We start from the raw sequence: 8,255 nt of genomic DNA on the forward strand, positions 1-8,255 counted from the left end.
AAATAAGATAAAGGGGGCAGCCCGGGTGGCTCAGCGGTTTAGCGCCGCCTTCCGCCCAGGCTATGACCCCGGGGTCCCAGGATCGAGTCCCACGTCGGGCTCCCTGCATGGAGCCTGCTTCTCCCTCTGCCTCTCTCTCTCTCTCTCTCTCTCTCTGAGTAAATAAATAGAATATTTTTTAAAAATAAATAAATAAGATAAAGGTGGTTCCATAAGCTGAATGGTGACTCTATCCTAACACCCTCAGGGACTCGGGCTCCTTCCATCCCCAGACTCTGGCCCTTGCTCTCCAGGCTAAGCAACAGGATCTGCATTTTAGGCAGCAAGATAGAGGGAAAGACAGGAAGGAAAGAGTGGGTGATTTTATAGCTCATTGACCAGAACCGAGTCATGTGACTATGCTTATTTATAGGAAGCTGGAAATGTAGGCAGCCACGCAGCCAGCAGCCACTAGCCAGCCAAAAACCAGGCGCTGGTCATCCTCGAAGGTAGGAAACAGGCCTTGGAGAACAACCAGCAACCTCTGCCACTCGGCCTGACGAAGCTGGCCAGCCTTCGACCTTGGTCTGATCTCTGATCACATTCCCTCGCCCTCACCACCACCGTCTCATGACCCCTGTGGCCCGATTGCCCGACCCTTAGCCCCACTCACTGTCTCCTTGTGCTGTACTTGTTTACTTCATCGTCTAAAGAATTAAAAGTGCCGTAAATATAGACATTTGTCAAAGTGGTGAAGAAAGAAGACTTCCTGCCAGTACAAGCACAGGATGAAAGTACAGAATAAACATTAGCACTTATTTGTGTCCCAAGATCTGTGATAAACCCCTGGGTTTCGGGACTGAGCCGAGCCCCCTGCGCCCTCTAGTGCACTACACCCTGCTCCCGCCTGTTGAGCGCGCAGCACGCAGCCGGGCTTGCGTCAAGGTGTCCCCTGTGCAGCCGGTGCCCAGACGCACCATGGGCTCCTGTCCTGCCTCCCCGGCCCCAGTGTGTCGCTGCAAGCGGCCTTACACGGCTGCACGCAAACCACACTGCCCTTTCCACAGCAGATAAGGTCAAACAGAGAAACACATTTGCCCTTTTCCCCAAAGGAGGAAAAAAAGCAAAAGCAAAAGGTTCCAGCCGCGCTCTTGTCCCCAGTTTTGTTTTCATTCTCTAAGAGCAAAGAGAGTAGAAATAGTCATTCGTCGCCTTTGCTCTCCCTCGGTAACACCTCTCATGATCGCATCTGCAGGGCAGAGGCTGGTAAAGCAAACCTAGCAACTGTGAACGTCCCCTTGGAATGGCAAGGAGCCCAAGCAGCCCTGGTCGGGGGAAGGTCAAAGTTGGAAACTGATCCCAGGGAGGTAGCTGCCTCGAGCACCCACAGCTCTTAAAAGGTTTTATTCACTATTTCTGTCTGGTAATCAGACCACCCAAAATTCTGGCTCTATAACAAAATGCCTACACTCTTACCACGGTTTTCTTTTCCAGGCTGTACTTCCAATGCTCCTGATTCTGCAGGAGCCACGCTGGTGCAGGATTTGGGGCCTGCTTTCTTTACGAGGAAGGAGGGAGGGCGGGAGGAAGGGAGAGAAACCAGTGTTCCACTGCATGTTAACTAACGGGGATTTAAACAAAAATTTGCAGGAAATCAAATCAAATCTTCTTCTTACAAAAAAAAAAAATTATCTTGGAACTTGTACGTGAGGTCACAGGCCAGTGGAGCACAGCCGTTCCATTCACCTGATGCTCGCAGGGCCGGGGCACGGGGCTCCCGGGGCCCATGATGCTGGCCGTTGGGTGAGGCTCCCAGTGCCAACCAGTAAGTACATTCATGACTGAGGGGGGCACTGACAGCCCCCGAGAGCCAGACCTTGCTTCCAGTGCAGAAGGAGGGCGCTGGTGTTCCGAGAAACAGGGGTGGACAACCCAGTGGCCCTATCCCACCCTCTCTTACCCGCGTTATTTTTCTGAATTAGCAAGTCGCATCGGCTGAAGATCAAGGCAGAGAAGCAATGGGAAGCTCGGTCACCTACAGCTCCTTCCCGTCCTAGGCCTTCCCGGCAGGACGTGTGAGTCTCAGGGCAAGAAATAAAAACAGCAGAGTCAGTTCTGTGGACTCTTTCCCCTGTTCTGGTAAGAAAACATGCATATTCCTGCATGAGCAGTGGATCGTGTCACTTGGGCGACTCCAGACGTGAGTTAAATGCTCTTATATCTGCATTTAGAACCGGCATCACCCAATATAAAGATGAATAAAATTCATGCTAATGAGTTAAATTTTAAAATCTCCTTTATCTGGAATGACAGTAAACAGCAAGTAGCATCAGGACAGGTTGAGAGAGAGACGGCGGAGGAAAGGAATAATGTCTTACTTCAGGGCCATTAAGCACCTAAATACTGCAGCACTTCCCACCGCTGTTTGAGCAGAGGCCCCCACGTCGTGGGCGGCAGCAAGTGCCCTAAGTTACGGGCGGGCCCTGCACCTGTAACCTTGCGCTGGGTGTTGGTCAGGCCCAGTGCGGCCCCCCCGCTGCACGAGGGCCACCCCAACAGACAGCTGGAGGGCCTCCTCGTTGCTTATTCCTTAGATATTTTTAAAGATTTCATGTATTTATTCACGAGAGACATGAAGAGAAGCAGAGACCCAGGCAGAGGGAGAAGCAGCTCCCTGCGGGGTGCCCGAAGCAGACTTGATCCCAGGACTCTGGGGTCACGCCCCGGGCCAAAGGCACATGCCCAACCGCTGGGCCACCCAGGGGCCCCTTGAAGGGTGCTGTTAGTCATCCAAACACTGGGATGACAAGGGAAACAGTGCGTTTTGTCCTCGTGTCGCCTGCTGGGGAGCACCCCACGCTGTGCCCTCTCAGGCAGGTGCTGCCAGCAGGTGCTTCCAGCAGGTGGCCCACAGGTAGGCGAAGGCCACGCACAGCCAGGTCCCTGCGGGGCTGACCTGTCACCTCCAGGCTGCTCCCCCACACGGAGCCCTGGCCGCAGGGTGCTCCTCCCTCTGCGTGGCCATTCCTGGCCAGGGGTCCCCTTCCACAGGCTTCCTAGGAACTGGAACATTTGGGGAACCTGACCGCACACCGTCAGCCCCCGGGGCGGGAGCGCTGGTGGGCCGAGGTCACCATCACGCAGCCTGAGGACGGACGAGATGGGGCTGTGGCAGGTGCAGGTGCAGGTGCCCCCGGCGCCCCAGGACACAGGCAGGCAGGTGCCTCCTGCGTGGGAAGTGCCCCGGGCTCCAGCCCCCAGGCTGTTGGCTATGCGGGTCCCTGGAGCGGGCACCCCTGTCCCCAGCCACCGTTACCCCGAAGTGAAGCCTGTCGCAGGGCGGCCCCTCCTGTGGATGCTGCAGTGGCGGCCAGAGCAGGTGTGTGGAGGATGCTCAGGATGCTCGGGATGCTGGCGGTGGCGACGGGGCCGCAGAGGGCACAGGTGTCTTCTGTGGGAGCAGCTGCCGCAGGCTGGCAACTGTGCTGGGCGACCCGGGCTCACCTCGGGGGGTGCCCACTCCCCAGCTTGCAGGTTTGCTGAGCCCAAGGAGACAATGGGCTGCTGAGTTCCTGAATCTGTGGATGCTGCCCCCGTGGACATGGGCTGCCAAGCCCACGAGTGTTGAGAGCCTGATGATCCCCCGCCGGCGTTTGCCGCTCGGGACAGGGGACAGACCAGGCCGTGGTGGCATCACAGCGGTGATGGCCTCAGGGCAGCCATAAGGTCACCAAGGTGCCCTGAGCGCTCAGAGGCTACATGGACGTGACCCGACACCTGCCGCCCAGTCTTGACCAGCGGTGGAAGCAGGTCTCAGAACCGTTTGTGCCAATCGGTCACTTAAGTTTCACAGTAAGAGACTGGTTACTGGTAACAATGCCTCGTAAAACCTTCAGAGGGAAAGGAAAATGTGTTTTTTGGTGGACCATTTGTTTTGTGTGTGTTTGGCAGTTTTAAGTTATTAATTTTTTAAACCACTACTTTTTAATGGAAACAACTTGACCGAAAATCTGTCGCAGAATTTTGAGACCCATTAAAACAAAAGTTTAATGAGAAAAAAAAAAAAAAGAAAGAATGCCCACAAGACCCTTTATAAAAGAGAGTGTTTAAGTGGCCAGTAAGTGTATGAAAAGGTGCCCAATCTCACTAGTCACCAGGAAGATGCATTAAAACCACATGGACGTGCCACCAGAGCCACCGGAATAACATGTATTAGTGAGAATCTGGAACAACTACAAGTCTCTCACGTCGCCCGTGGGAGCAGATATTTGTACAACTACTTTAGAAAACTATTCAACACGTAGCTGAACAGACACTTCAGAAAAATATTTAAGACAGCTGAACATATGCTTATTTTATGACCTTTTCTAGGTGTATGCCCGACAGAAATGCCTGTAAATAAATATATGATGAGAGACATGTATGAGAATATCCACAGCAACAGTATTCATAACGGCCAAACCCTGAAAAACCAGCGGATGCAGCTACAGGAGGAGGAGATGTACCCGATATACCGAAATAGAACGGACAACGCAGTCCAACCTGACGCACATTATGCTGGGTGAAAGAGGGAACACAGGAAAGGCACGTACTACGTGATACGTTCATATGGTGTTCTGGAAAGCACCATCAAGATCCGTCTTCAGGAGTGGTCTTAGGAAATGCCTCAGCTGCCCCAAGATCACATTCCCCAAGCCTGGGGCAGGGCATGAAGGCCTTCCCTGAAATTTAGGGTATCTCTGAAGTGCCTTCCGTGCTTTAGAGCGCCTGTGGAGTCAGCCCAAGACCCTGTGGACATGGCAACCCAACTCAACTTCTACCTCTGTCCAATCGTCTTTCTTTCCTTCCCTCTCTCCCACTCTCCCTCCTTCCTTCCCACAATAATTGGTCCCTGCGGCTGCACCGTAATCAGAGTCGGCTTCCCTGGGAACCTCATCTGAGACTAGTAGTAACCTTTGAGGAGGAAGTGACTGGAGATGGCCAGGAGACAGACAGACAGACAGCCTTGTGGGGTGCCAGTATGTTCTACATCCCTGATGGCAGATGCACAGGAACATTTACTTTGTAAAACTTCAGTGAGCTGTGTACATTTTGTATATTTTACTACTTGTATATTATGCTTCAATTTTAAAAAGCCAATGAGTATACTTGAACAATGTGCATATTTGAACATTTCTCTAATTGTGCCATTAAGATAAATTCCCAGAAAAAAAATAATAAATTCCCAGAAGTGCAATTGCTAGATCAGAGGTGGACATTCTAAATCTGGGTGCCTACTGACAAGGGGTCGTCCAAAAAAGGTCTACCAGCTGACACCTTATCAGCAGAGGATGAGAATGTTCATTTCCTACATCCTTGCCAACACTGGATAGCCACAATTTTCTATCTAATATGTGAAAAAAGTAGATAAGGCTGTTTTAATATTCTTTTGCTCTTCTTTAGGATGAATTACACGCTGATGCTTAGTTGGCCAATTTTATGTAATTAGTGACGTCTGCTATATTCCTTGATTTATACCATTTTATCGTGTGAAGTAGATAAAAAGCTTAAATATTTATATTGAAAAACCAATATGCCTTCACTGAAATTTATGCGGATATTATAGAGAGGCAATCTTGAACTCAATACAAGAAGCACTTTGAAGGATTCGAGATGTCCACCTATGGAAGGAACCGCATTCTAGCTACTATTTATCCTACAGGCATTGGACAGGGTCAATTAAAATCTAGATGACCCTTTTCCTAGGATTTGAGGGATGAGATCTAGTTTTCATTATGAATCAGATTTTCTATATTGTTTTTTTTTTAAAGATTTTATTTATTTATTCATGACAGACAGAGAAAGAGGCAGAGACACAGGCAGAGGGAGAAGAAGGCTCCATGCAGGGAGCCCGATGCGGGACTTGATCCCAGGACTCCGGGATCATGCCCTGAGTGTGAAGGCAGATGCTCCAGCTCTGAGCCACCCAGGCGTCCCTATATATATATATTTTTTTAATTATAAAATTCGAATATATCATGGTTTTAAAAAATTCTTTTTTTAAGATTTATTTATTTATTATTCATGATAGACAGAGAGAGAGAGAGAGAGAGAGAGAGAGAGAGAGGCAGAGACACAGGAGGAGGGAGAAGCAGGCTCCATGCAGGGAGCCTGATGCAGGACTCGATCCCCAGACTCCAGGATCATGCTCTGGGCCAAAGGCAGGCACCAAACCACTGAACCACCCAGGGATCCCCCCCAAAAAATCTCATTCATTTCTGCAACTTCAACCACATATCTGATTCCCAAATTTATAAAAGACGGAAAAGAGGAGGGAATGGAGAAGGGCCTGGATTAAATAGGGCAAAGCTCTCATCTCTCCTTCAAACTCTAGACCTGTATCTCTAGTCGCCTGCCAGACAGTTCCAGGGCCAGGTCTTGCCGGGCCATGGGAGTCAAGAGCTCCGGAAGTCATCACCTTTCCCCTCCTCTTCTCACCCTCTAATCTTCTGAATCTGGGTCTTCTTCCATAGCCTGCCCTGAGGGAAAGCTCTGGGGCCTTGTTCTCTTAGACCTTGAGCTCTTTCTCCCCACTCCCTCCTCATTTCCTGGTCTCAGACATCCTGTCATCCTTCAAACTCCCAGGTCAGCACTGTCGGCCACGCCTCCCTCTGCCTCTGCCTCCCCCTTACACACCAATGGGCAGCTCGGCTTGAGGAACCTGCAGAATTTAAGCAAACCTAGATTCGGGGTCACAGTGAAATCTGTGCACAGCGACACTCCCTGTGCCCCGGGCTCCTCATTGGCAGGACCGTCAAAGGGGGCCCTTCCGATGCGTATACGTACAAATAATTCTAAGTCAGGCTCTCATTTCCCCCCAAACCCTCTGGGGACTTTCTACTACTCCCAGGCTTCGGCATACGAGGCCTTCCTCCTGCCGCTCGCTGCCTGCCACCCACCTCCCAAAGGAAATAAAGAAAAATTGGTGAGGATGTCAAAATCTTTTCTTGGATTTTTTAAAAAAGATTTTATTTATTCATTCATGAGAGACACAGAGACATAGGCAGAGGGAGAATCAGGCTCCCTGTGGGGACCTGGGATCAGCTCCTGAGCCAGAGGCACTCAACCACTGAGCCACCCAGGTGCCCCGCTTTTCTTAGATTTTGAGACACTTAGCCCCTAGGTGCTCTTCACGGGCTTCTCATCCTTTTACCCTCAGCATGTACAGTTTAGGAACTGCAAAAGGAAGCCTGAAGGGAAATTGCATACAAAGCACTGAGTTCACTGCTCCAGATTCTTCTTTTCTCTGGGAGGTTAAGCCTTCAGATCCTGGCTGCCCAGTCTCTAAACTCCAATTTCTCTCTCCCTAGTCCAGTCAGAGCAGCAAGCTGGGGCTCTGTCTAGGTGCCACAATGTGAATTTGAGAATACCTTGGGGGTAAGCAAAGATCTCTTGAGCAAAACACTAGTCATAGTGGGAAAACTGGAGATAACCTCAATGATCATCAATGAAAGAGAGGCTAAAATAACTTGCAGCCTATATACAATGGTATGTTATGCAACCAATGAACAGAAAGAATTGGGTCTAGATGCCCTGTTATGAAAACACACAGGGTACAGGGTGATGGTATATTGTGGGGGGAAAAAAAGAACAATGTATAAAAGAGTGATTTCATTTGTAAATTCAAAAAATTATTTTTTAAAAAAGTCTGTAAGCGGATACACCAAACTCTTCATGGTGATTATGCCAATGGATAGGATTACAAAAGAATCATTTTCTGTATCATTGTAGTTTGTTTCCATATATATATATATACACACACACACACACACACACACACATACATACAAGAATCCCTTTTATAACTAGGGAAAAGAGAGAAATAAAGTTGATACAACATTTCATTAAGAAACAGGTAACATTTTGGGGGCACCCAGGTGGCTCAGATGGGGTCATGATCTCAGGGTGGTGGGACTGAGTCCCGCATTGGGCTCTGTACTCAGCACGAGTCTGCTTGTCCCTCTCCTTATACTTCTCCTTGCTCTCTCTCACTCTCTCTCTCTCAAATAAATAAAATCTTAAAGAAAAACAAAACCAGTAACGTTTGGGCTATAGGTTATATATACCCTCTGGGATGTCAGCTTGATGAAAGCAGGGACTTTTAGAAATATGACGGTGTTCCCAGTACCCAGAACGGTGTGAGGTACGAGGTGGGCACTTAGTAGTAAATAGTGGTCAAATGAATGAATATGTCCAAAAGTCTTTGACGAGAATGTTAAGAATCTCTAAGAAGTAAT

The sequence above is a fragment of the Canis lupus genome, chromosome 37, assembly GCF_011100685.1.
Source record: "Canis lupus familiaris isolate Mischka breed German Shepherd chromosome 37, alternate assembly UU_Cfam_GSD_1.0, whole genome shotgun sequence".
Classification (NCBI taxonomy): domain Eukaryota; kingdom Metazoa; phylum Chordata; class Mammalia; order Carnivora; family Canidae; genus Canis; species Canis lupus.